The 12,487-nt window shown below is 38.8% G+C and overlaps 1 protein-coding gene across 1 annotated transcript in view; it reads right to left on the bottom strand.

Moving 5' to 3' along the window:
• Positions 1-3,861, bottom strand: part of LOC116714462 (ras-GEF domain-containing family member 1C-like) — a 35,978-nt gene extending 32,117 nt beyond the window's left edge. The window contains 1 exon segment of the mRNA XM_032555064.1: positions 3,498-3,861. The gene's annotated coding sequence lies outside the window, so the exon portion shown is untranslated.
• Positions 3,862-12,487: the final 8,626 nt, after the last annotated feature.

Here is a 12,487-nt window from a genome sequence, read left to right as displayed (position 1 = left end):
ACACAGCACCAAACATTAATGGCTGTTGTGATTGTGGAATGTATTTACTTGAAGGTTGAAAGCAAAAAAGCTGCTGCTTGGTAAAGTCACCCCATTTCCCTAAACTTGCATCACAAAACACACTGGGACGTCCTTTGATTTGAGCATCAAAATATCAGAGGTATTGCCAAATGTTACTGGGATAATGATAAAATTAGAGATCAGCTAGCAGAGAAGACCTAAAAACACACTTTTGATGCGCAAGCTGCTCCTGAGAGGAAAGGACTCATTCAGTGTCAGGTATTTTTAATGTCAATAAGGTGTTTAAAAATACATTTAGAGGGAGCACAAAAAACTGCTAGATGGCTTTTTACATTCACAGACATCTCAGTTAATCTCATTCCAGCTGTGAGAGAATAAGACTTTCAGAAGATAACAGGAAGGCTGAATGTATTCCAACAAAGTTGCTGTGTTTTCTGCTTTCCAGCTCTCAGGCTCTTTCTGTCATCAAACATACTGGATTTAGGAACATCGGCATTAAGGTAAGGAGCTTCACTCTAGAAAATACCCATACACACTACTGTTTTAGTAATGCTAGCTCGCTAATCACTAGGATAAGATGTAAAAGCCAATTTAAAATGTCAATACTGTAAAAAAGTTTATGTTATAAAACTTTAGTAGGACTATGTCAGGGTTTCCCCCAGAAAACTTGCTAAGCCCGGTGCTCGGGGCACTAGCGCAGTCATCCAGCCAGCCACCATTTTTTGAGTTAAAAAATGTTTAAAGTTGACAGGAAATTTGAAAATATTATTTGATAGTTATGCATTTTTGGGAGATTAATACCTAAACACCAACTATAAATTCTTAAAAAAGGCAATAATTTAAAAATACCTAAGATAAATTAACAATGCAAAGCCTGGTGGGGCAAGTAAAGCCTGGTGGCCCACCAGGCTTATAATACACTGAGGGAAACCCTGTATGTAGTGACTGCTCTCCCTCACAAGGTATGACATCATCTCTACTCCTAAGAAACACATTTAATAATTACTAAGGCAAGCTGGAAAAAATATTTAATACTGTTATTATATTTTCTTATATTGTAGTTCTTAAAGAAACCGTTTAAAAAAATATCTAAGATCTGAATTAAAACACAAAATTCAAAAGTATTTAGCAATAGTGCTGTGATGTCTTTAACAATAGCATAAGTTAAACTCACCTCTGCACAATAAGTCCCATCCAAGTGAACCAAATGAATCACATTTCCAGAGAGACAGTTCAGCCACAGGACAACAGAAAAATCCCATCATGTTTTCAGAGCAGAATACAGTAGTGAGATATTTTTTTTTGGCAAACACAAAACTCTTTCCCTGTACAGACACAGCTATAAACCCCCTGATGACAATAAAACTGTCATATCTACCAGACAAACAGCTTCTGGGTTTACCTCCACATTAATCTGCCCTAAAATTATATTCAAAGATTGGCCTCACTCTCCAAAAACATTTCTCTTTCACATCCTCATCCACCAGGCTGCGCTTATTCCCTGCAGACCCAACTGCTGCCTGTACCTGCTGCGTTCTTGTTACCGCTGACTTCTGACCGACCCCTGCTTTCAGTGGCTCGTATCTGCATGACTCCCTGTCTTCAGCACTGCCGGAGCAAGCTGTCTCTTTTAATTCATGTCTGTTCTTGCTGCTTAGGGAAGCAGGCTTTCATGGTCAGAGCACAGACAAGGTCAACTGAAGCGGTGAACCCAGAAGAGCCCGAACAAAGAGCTGCTTGATCACTGGAGAGCAGAAGACGATGATGGGACAAGAGCATGATTTAATTTTAATCACCGCAAACAAGCATCACATGTAATTCTGTTTAGTGTTATTTATATACTACCAAAACACTCTAAATGGGCCCTCAAACAGCAAGAAGACATGGTGCAGAGACTTTGACAGTGGGTGTGTATTGCAAGTTCCAACAGCAGAAGTAACATTAGGAGCAATCTGGATAAAAACATGTTTCCACCTGACTCTTCTTTGGACACAGCTGCTTTTATTTTCATTCACTTTGCAGTAAGCTGTGAACGGCAGATGATAAATGCTCTGTAAGCTACTGCTGCATCATCGGATGGTAAAAAGGCTGAGCTCCTCCAGTAGAGCATGCAGAGGAGGAATGCATACGACTCCTAGTACAGAGACACATGCAGCACCGGCTTAGTGCATCATGTCCCCTGTTAGCAGGTGTGTCCTTTGCAGTTTTCCCAGTAAATAAACACAGAGTTGAAACGTTACTCTCATGTGAATCAAGCAACCGTGCATCTCTTGCATCAGAAGGAGACATTCACGTTCAACAGTGATGCTCAACTGGTGGTCCCTGGGTAACACTGAGGCACAGCTCAGTCCATCTGCCCAGGAAGTTCTAAATTATTAACACCTCCCACAATCTGAAACCAGAATAAGTTGCAGCCCGCCTCAGATGGGGTCAATGACAGCAACGCCTCAGTCAATCAGAGTGAGTGCAAGTGAAGCAGCTTAACCCAGATGCTGCCATATACTAGCATAAGAAACATGCAGCTCAACAAAAAGGTCTTGTTTATCAGATCAGTATCATACAATAAGCCACAGACCAGAAGCTTAAGACCAAAGCTTTACTATATTGGCAGATCTCTGCTCTATATGATCGGAAGGTTTTGGTACAGTTGTTTTGCAATTTAAGTGCAGAAAGTGTGTTACTTGGTGAAACATTTGCTTTAAGTTTGTGCCTCATGTAGTAAGATAAAATACACTATTTCTATTACCAAAACTGCTTTCTGTTTTGGTAAGGCAAGCAATTAAGCTATGCTATTTTGCTAATTATATTTAATCGAGTATTTCCTCTGTTTTTTTGTTTTTTTTTTTACCTTAGAGCAAATGATGAATTCCGAAGACTCGTGGGGTTGACATTAATGACAAGATAAAAATAATAATAGTGTTATTAGTGTGTATTTTTACACATAATAATTTGGCAGCAGGGCGCACAAACAGCCCCATACCGTCTACATACACTTTAACTTACAAATAAGAATAAATAAAGAGAGAATTATGCTTTGTACAATGTGAACCCAGACCTGAATCCCCAGAAGAATAGCATGTGACATCTGTTGGACTTGTGTATTTCTGCTATGTTGTTTTTTTCTGGTCAGTCATGCTGTTTGCTCTTATATAAATGTATTGGAGGTAGAAGACGCGACGACTCTCTCTCCTTTAAACAGGCTTGCACGCAGCTGACTCACGGTTCACCCTGTGTTTTTTTTTTTTTTCCACGGTAGTAAAGTGATGCAAGGCGCGACACATTATTTACAGCAGAATGACTGATGAGCTCATGCATAGTGTGTCCAGTAAAGTTTCGGTCGCGAAAACACGGCGATTCATCCACAATGTTACCACCTCATAAACACATGCACTAACTAATACACTACACAGGCTGAGGGCGTGAGCGCAATCTTAATATGCTAATATGGTTAGTTGTTGCTCTCCCAGTATACTCACCACAGTACTAAACTGGGATCCTCATCCCCGATCCGACTTGTATCCAAAGTAAGAATCAGTAGATCTGCCGTGACAGATATTCCCAAATTAATCGGTGATCGATGAGTTTATTCAGCCGGCATAAGTGGGAGAAGTAGAGTCCAGAAGCACCGCAGCCGGATTGATAAAAGTGCAGCAAATGACAGCTGGTAAGAGATCCTGGTTCTGGACGGATTTGATCAGCGGACAGGGACAGATGCTCTGAACCCGGGCACAGCGCGTCCCTGACGGAGCGCTGACCCTCCCGTTCTGCGCCACGGAGACACGGAGGACTGTAAGGTGCACCGGTACGTCCTCTAAAGCCAAGTGGGTAAAGCAAAGCGGAGGAGAGGGAGGACTACACACACAGGCGTCAAGCTGCAAATGATACTGCTTCCTCTTTAGATTTTCAAAATAAGATACCGAAATTCTTATAAGAGTAGACGATTTTGTTGAGAAATCATGTAGAATTTTATCGAGTGTTAGAAGGCCCAGTTCATATTTATATATATATATATATATATATATATGTTCATATTCATATATATATATATATATATACTCCAAGTCTTACAAATTCTCTGTTGGATTTATGTAGAGACTTGGACTGGTCCATTCTAACAAATCAATATATTTTGATGTAAACCTTTGCTCTGGGTGGATATTGAGGATCAGCTGAACCTCCTCTTTAGTCTCACTTCTTTTACCAGGATTTTATCTTAATAATAAGCATAGCTAGTCTGGGTGATGACTGGACCGCAGTGAGCAAAGGCAAAAGACTGGAATAAGCATCAGGACTTTAAATGAAAGTGAGGAGCTTGTATACAAAGAGCTGATTATTGCATGAGAAGCAGGTGGCTGCAGCTGAGAATGGAGCTCAGGAAGGCAGGCTGAGGGAGAGGCGTTAATGGCACAGGAGGAGCTGAGGAGGAGTAAACACCAACTGGAAAATTAATCAATAAACAAGGAAAAACACAAGTCTAATAGGAAGAGCAAGCATACCTAAGCTAAGAAATAGGAATAAATAAACAAGAATAAACTAAGAAGAGAACAAAAGTGTGAACTAATGAGATCTAGGCTAAGCATACATACAAATACAAACACAGAAAAAAGTTCAAACACCTCCAGGATGTGATAATGCTAACCTTTTGAAAGCTTTTATAAGGTTTCAGTTTCAAAAACATAGACATTATCCATAACACTGCCTCCGCAGTGCATGAGTGACAGGACTGTAAAGCTTGGAGTGACAGCGCTGCCCCTTCACCACATGCTGCTGGACATCGATCATCGGCTGACTGAAAGAAGGATGTTGCAGTTTTCACAAAATAAATTCTACCACGTGGAAACATTTCCAGTTGTTTCCCTGGCATTGATAAATGTATTAAGATGGGGTGTGTTAAAACTACTGTCACCTACTTTGTTGTGCTACAAAGAACAGAACGGCAAAAGCTGAATATATTCTGAGCAGCACCCATTGAAAAAGTACTAGTAAATTTAATAGGTGTTTGTATTATGAGTTTGCTTAAGTCAATGTGTCAACACGAAAATCACATTGGATAAATAAGTAAATGTAAACATCATTAATCACAACTATAATTATCAATATTTGATTTAATTTCAAAAGTAGAGGAGATAATTGTTGCGATCACATCTTGCTAAACATTTTTGTACAGAATTTTGTGTAAACAGTGTGAAACAGTGACGCTGTTTTTTTTTTTTGCTCATTGTTATAGCAAGAATTTTATACAGGCAATGCCTAAAAGAGTAGATAAAAATTGCAGATATTTGTAGCTGAAGTAAGGCTTGCAGAGGCTGTTTGCTCTGACATTACGGCTTTAAGCCTGAATGAAGTTGTTTCCACCATATCTCTGTCTGACCAAAAAAAAAGAGAAAGTATGCATAAAATAGAGTAGATTGGCAACAAATTAGGTTTATTAATAACTTTTTAAAAAGTGGTGAATAAATAGGAGAGATTTTTGTTCTCACAGTAGTCAAACAGTAAATGAACACCCTGTCCATGTTTACTTTGGGACTTCTGGCATTTAAGGTGCAGGAATTTGGAATATTTCCCCACATTGCCCAAACAGGTTGTCCAGATTGGGAAACAGAAGGAGAAATTTTATTATATTTATTGGTCTGTAGCTGGTTTGGAATCAGTCCAAGCCTGTGTGCTTTTATTTTGAAGGCAACCAATATTTCTGGAAGCATAGTGTACCGTAGTTTCTTTGGTTGATAACATTAGTCCACTGTGATAGAACATTGTATTATATGTTGTTGTAAAGAAAAAAATACGGCATGATTTAATGATAACATATAACCCCTATCAAAGAGAGAAAAAATTTTTTTATCTTGTAATCATAAAAGTTCTTCGGTTTGCTGATGAGTCATCTCTTTATTTAATGAGGTTTGAAAGCAAATTACAGGACTAAATTGGCTTTATTGTAACATTTGGTCTCAATCTGGCTGTATGACTCCAGCCTGATTGACACCCTCTAACCACGACCCCTGAAAGATCAGGCCATAGCTGAATATGGAAATGAGTCTCTGACATTCATACTGTTTTCCATTTAAACCTGAATAAATTAACTCTATTAAGACAAGCTAAAAACAACAATTGGGATTGTGCAAACATCCTGGAGCTTGTCTACAGATAAAATATCTCAATTTGTGTTATCTTTGCTTCCATTGTCTTAGACACAGTTTTTCCCAGGTTGCGTGCTGTAATTAATTAGAGATGGGGGAAAAACATGTAAGGAATATGTTGGGAAAAGTGAGACAGAGGGGAAAGGATGGATTTACACACATAAAAAGGGTATAAAATGCAGAGCTACTGTTTCTACAGCTTTTGCACTTGCTGCTGAGTCTTATAGATGAGAGGAGGGATAGGTCTGACATTGCCCTAAAGGACAAAGATAAATCTTAGCTTCTTTCACAGACTACACTCACACCTACATATAGAGGCAGATGCTCTGCAGTGAGAGGTGAAAATGAACTAGCATGTACATATGGTGTTTGAAACACGGTATCTTATGAGCCAATTATACTTAAACAACTAAAAATAAATGGCTTTATGTAGAGGCTTTATTTTGTGATCCTGGGTATAATTTTTCAGTTATGGTTTAATTTAGAATTTAAAATTAGTTCCTTCTACTACATGACAGAGTCTTGGTTTATTGCCTAAAAAGCAAAGGTACACAGGATCTGTAGCCAGATTGTTACTACTTCTTTCCAGTAACAAGCTGAGTAGATAAAAGAGCAATTATACGCTGAATTATGAGTGCCCAGCAGTCAGTCAACACAGATGGGCCAAAAGTAAATAATCTGACGACTTGAAGTCAGGTAAAATTGATTAATTTAGAAGTTGCCGGTCTTCAGAGGCTTCATGTCAGGTGAACGGTTGAACGAATGCGAGGAAGTTTATTGGAGATACAGAAAAACAAAAGAATGGTGTGAGCGCTCGTATCCAAAGACCCTCTGCAGGAAATGTGGGTGAGAATGGTGGAGGATAGGAAAGATGGACTTCACCTTGCCCACAAAGAACAGTTGCTGTGGAAACAGTTTTTGCCCCATGGTGATGAAACAGTTGTAATGTTGGATTTAAAGTTATTTTATTCAACTCAAAGCAGAAATAGGAGCACAAATCACAGTTCATGCCACAGCTAAGATACAAGGTTTGAGCAGAGAATCAGAAGCCAGACCATTATGTTCATGTTTAGCAGACAAAAACAGTTTAATTTAGCTACGGCAGCATTGCTGTTTTTCTTTTCTGAATTATATTAGACAAATGAAGAAATTAACGTTCGATTGTTGCTTGCAACAACGCTTATCTGAACTGGTTCAGAATTGAAAATATCTCCCAGAATTTTCTGAGTTTTGAAATGCAGTTTTTGTCAGAAGCATTAAATTAACGCCGTGATAATTTAGACTAAGCTTGCAACAGAATGCCTTTAAAATCCAGGGTTGGGTGCCAGTCTGTGAAAACTTCAAACTTGTCCAGTGTGTGTGGAAGTACTCTGCCTGTCACTGCTACTAATGTGCAAACACATGTGCTACCATGACAGATTTGAAAAGAATGCTTCTCCTCACGTTAAACCAGTTTAATTCCGTGAAAGAGGTGTAAGGAGCCTCGTGACGAAAGAAAAACGGCGAGTGACTGAGGGTCATTGCACGTAACACAAACCCTGTAAATTCTAGACAATAACAGGTACCATAGAATTGCACAAAAATCCTTGAGGGACGGCAGAGTCCCAGCTCAAAATTCTGTGAAACAGGTGTACGGAGCCTCGTGCCGGAAGCCCATTGAAAGGCTGTTTACATCGTTTTAAACTGCGTGACTGTGAGTGTGAGTGGGAATAAAAATACCAATAGGTATTTCATTCCATACAGTATAACACAGTAACCTGTAAACCTTATATGGATGCAAAAGCAAGAACCCCCCACTTGATGACTGTGTTTCTGTGTTTGATATGATGCAAAGCACTTTGAAATGCCTTGCTGCTGAAATGTGCTATACAAATAAAATTTGATTTGAGTTGATAGATTTAACCATCTCTAACAATCTCTCAATTTACAAAAACAAAAATGTGTCCACTCAATTTTAGCATAACCAGCAAACATCATTTGTTACCATATTCTGTCAGATTTTTTATTCTTCCAAATCAGCAAAAATGAATCTAACTTTGTTTGATTACTATGTGATTATATGTGACAGTGCAGAATGTGTTTTCAGATCTCACAACAAGAACACTTACTCTGTGAAGCTAAATATATTCTCAAAAAAAAGCATAAGAAAAAGCACAAACACCCATCTACCCCCGCTAGACCTCCCCCAAAAACTAAGACTCACATTTTTTCATGTCTGCACATTTTGAACTTGTCTGCTGCAGTACAACATTGAATAAATCACATTATTCAGGATTGGTTGGAACTTGGCCTTCCTTGTTCTGTAGCATAATGCACAACAAGCACATGAAAAAGCATGACTGGTCATGTTATTTGTGAAGCCCCTATACCTGTATGCTGTGAAATTGATGGTGTTTTTCCCAAATGGAAGGATTCCTGCAGTGTGACTGTACAAGCAGGCATTAACACATTCAGCAATGAAAACGAAGATAGAAACAACAGCTTCATCTGTGTAGCTCATCATAGTTACTCTGTCTCTTATAATCATCTGTTTTGTTGTCTTGTCATGTTACTCTTGTTGCTCTTCCTCTTGTGTGTTTTTTGTTCCTTGAACCTAAACCTCAGTTGATGATTTCACAAAACAGGGTGTGGTGTCACTAAAAAATGTGAGAAAATGTCTTATTATGGTTCCCAAAAGTCCTGACAAAAGCAAGCATAGGCATAAACAAGAACAGTTAAATATTTCACATTGCCTCTGCTGATAGATCTCGCCTTGCAGCTTCACATCACCAGTGAAGGCATTAATCCATCCTCACTGACGGATGCTTAAGCTGTAGCAGCTTGCACACTAAGAAAGTCTTACAGTTTGTTTGCCCTGCCCCCTCCTCAGAATCTGCATGCTGTTTATAACACCTGCATTGCACCTTTAAGGGTAGCTGTTGCTTGGTACCGCCTTGAGAGCTCGACATCACACAGAGGTGCTGTTAATAAACCTAAAAGTCGCAGATCGAATCTTGCGCTAGCAGTCAGTGTTAGTGAGATGTTATCTTCGCACAAGCTGCAGCATTCAGATGTTTTAGAGGTGAGAAGAGGTTAATATTAAGACTTAGCATATGCAAACACTGTTTCATGCCAAGGACATTAATAGTTTGACCAAAAACATCGAGGGTTGGGTAAATATGGTTTGAAAATAAATGCAAGGAGGAACAAAGACTTTATTTCTGGGACATGGCCTCTTTTTTTCCTCTTTCTCTTCGTTGACATGTAGTAGCTCTTAAGATTTGCTGCTACCCTTGTTTCAATGTCTCCTTACTCCTCCCAGCTCGTTGTCTTTTTTGTTTCTCTAACAACCCAGTTTCCCCAGCTCTCCTGCAGGGCCCAACGTGCCTTGCCAGCAGCACATTCATTACTCTTGTCTGTTCAGATGTACCAAAACAATGTAAAATCACTGTGGCACCTGTTACAAATATAAATCACCTGTAAATGGGGCTATAACTTCCACTAAACAAATTAGGGCTTTGGTACAAGTCCACAAAGGCATCAAGCTGTGCTACGAGACTTTTTTTTTTTTTTCATTTTCCAGCAGTTTAACAATGATAAATTTTAACCTGGTAAAGATGCTTAAGAAGAAATTGCCATGCAGCTTGTGTATGTTTACAGCATGACTACAAAGAGAGAGAGAAAAACGAAGAACAAAAGTTTCATCGGTTCTGGTTGGGTTCTGAGAAATCTTAGCGACTGAGCCTGGCTGTCCTAATGTGGTCCACTGCTTCTTGTGTAAAGTATATGCAAAAAATGTTGTTAGCCAGGGAGGACACATTTCCCCAGGCACCTCAGTGTCTCTGAAAGGCTCTTTCTGTATGCTGCCCATCCCGTGACCTCTTCTTACAGAAGAAGAGCAGGAACAAAGTGAGATGACACACCAGGACAACATTTTTGTTTTGTTTCAGGAGGAAGGGGAGGGTTGTCTGATGCTGTCAGCAGTAGGCTTTTCTGAAAGGTAAAACGGGAAACTAGTAAAAACTGAAGACAATGGCACAGCCTGAGAGTAGAAATACTCACAGTTTGGGAAAGTTATGTGGGGGGATATTACAAATGAATGTGAAATGAACACATTTTTGATGCCATTACCATGATGCTGGTAATATCATGGTTTGGAGGAGGTTTCCTGCATGCTTGGCCCTCTGGTTATTAGCTTGAGACTTTCAAGTGAGTACAATAAATTACATTTTTGGATAGAAGAAGGCATTTGAAACTAGCTGAGGTGGCCGTGTACCTGGAGGTTGTGAAAAGCAAACACACAAAACTCTACTCTGCAGTAAAAAGTGCCTTATAAAAGTATTGATCTACCTTTGGTCACGTTCACACATTAAAACTTTTATTTTACTACAAATTTTATAACAATAAAAATGAGTGCATAATGCCTAGTCTGTAACATGTTCGGATTTTACAGAACTGATTTCATAGCAGAAGCATTCCCATAGCATCATGCTTCCACCACCTTATTGTGTAGTGATGTGCAGTGTCAGTTTTCTGGCACAACTACATGTAGATACATTTTTTTGTTTGTTATATTATCATCTGTCAAGAGCACCTTCTTCTGTCCTAATGTTGTGCCCCCTACATACCTGGTGGTATGTAAGGGGCACTGACCTGTCCAGTGTGTTCTTTTGTCTTCTTGTTGATGTTTATTCACAGTTAAATTAATATTACTAATAAATTACACATGGATGAACTCTGATTGCACTGGATTTTATGTAGGGATGCCAAAAGAAAGGCGACTGGATACCACTGCTCTCCTATCTTTTTAGATTTTGGTAAAAATTTTGAAAATTTCCATTATTTTTTTTAATTAAGAGATACTTAATGATAGTCTATCACATCCTTAAAATAAAACTTTGCAGATGGCCACAGACAAATTGTGGCCAAACACATTGGTCAATCTATAAAACAGATTAGCTACACAAAGGTAATATTAGAAAACCAATTTAAGAAAATCTCTGGTTTAATTTAAAAGACTTTGAGTCTCCCAAGGGATGATTAGACAGAGAATCATTGTCTTACTCAGTTGATTAAAGTAACTCGTCAACTTGTGAAGTGCTGTATCATCAGATGACTAATAGAAAGTAAAGTAACCACAGACCACAAAACAGGCAGAACCAGTAGCACCAGGGCACAGCCTGCTTTTAACATCTTAGCAGTAATCGAGTTGTATTGGTCTGCTTGGTGTGGTCCAAAATTACTTTAAGGTAATTTTTACTGCCTGTGTGAACTAAAAAAGCACATAAACACAACCTGAACTGAAAACCGTTAGAGTTTAACCTAATTACAGGATAACATATTTCAGATCCTAAATTTAAAACCAGGCCCTTGCTTTAGTGAAGAAAGGGACACAATTTTCTAGATTCTTTGGGTCAATGATAGAAGTGAAGTTGTATTAAGTTTTATTGCCTTAGTCATTCTTTGTTTTGATTAGATCGGCGTTGTTTCTATTTCTCTTTAAATAAGTCTATTCTTAGTTACTTTATTTAGATCGTGTTATTTATTTCTTGTGTTCAGTTATTCTTGTGTTCTTTTATTCTTTATGTTTTCCAGCTCCCCCATTAGTGTTTCCTTCTCCTTCCTCCCGGGTGCCGTCTCTGTCTCTCCTTCTCCTTCATCCTCTCAGCTGCTCTCAGTTAGTAATCAGTCCTGGTCCATTGTTCCAGCAATCACACTTCAATTATGTAACCACTTTTTGTTCTCTCAGTCCTCACTGGTTCCTTCTGTTTGCTTCAACTTAGCCAGAGTAAACGGCTAACTTGGAGCCAACTTACTGCACTCTAAGTTGTTGGTTTTTTTTATATATATTTTTTTTACTAAAGCTATTTTTGTCATTTACCTCCTGAATTCCAGTTTGCATTTTGTTCCACTTCATTCGTGCATCGGGACACTCTGCTGCTGAACCAAACCTGCAACACTTCAAAAGGCCCACTTTGGTCCCCTCTGTGACAAACAGAAGTAAAATGGTACATTGTTTGGTTTTACTTAACACTTGCAAAGTTGGAGCTTCATGGGCATTGCAATTTTAAATGTTTTCAATTCAAAAGTTTATTTTCACAGTGACTGTTTTCTTTCTGATGTTTTTCTTTCTCTTCCCTGTCATCCTGTGCATCACATTAATAAACCAACTGTAATTAAATAGACATTAGGTGCGGTGGACAAAACTGTCACATGTAGGCACGAAGCACGCAATGAGGTATGTACAGGTGTTAGATAACAGGGAGACAAGAAGAAAGCAAGAGAAGAGAAAAAAGAAAGGAGAAAGAAGTGATTGCAGCTGCATTATAAAAGGACTCCGTTAGAAATTG

Source organism: Xiphophorus hellerii, chromosome 23 (genome assembly GCF_003331165.1).
Source record: "Xiphophorus hellerii strain 12219 chromosome 23, Xiphophorus_hellerii-4.1, whole genome shotgun sequence".
In the NCBI taxonomy this organism is placed as follows: domain Eukaryota; kingdom Metazoa; phylum Chordata; class Actinopteri; order Cyprinodontiformes; family Poeciliidae; genus Xiphophorus; species Xiphophorus hellerii.
This window is presented reverse-complemented; position numbering and strand designations above follow the sequence as displayed.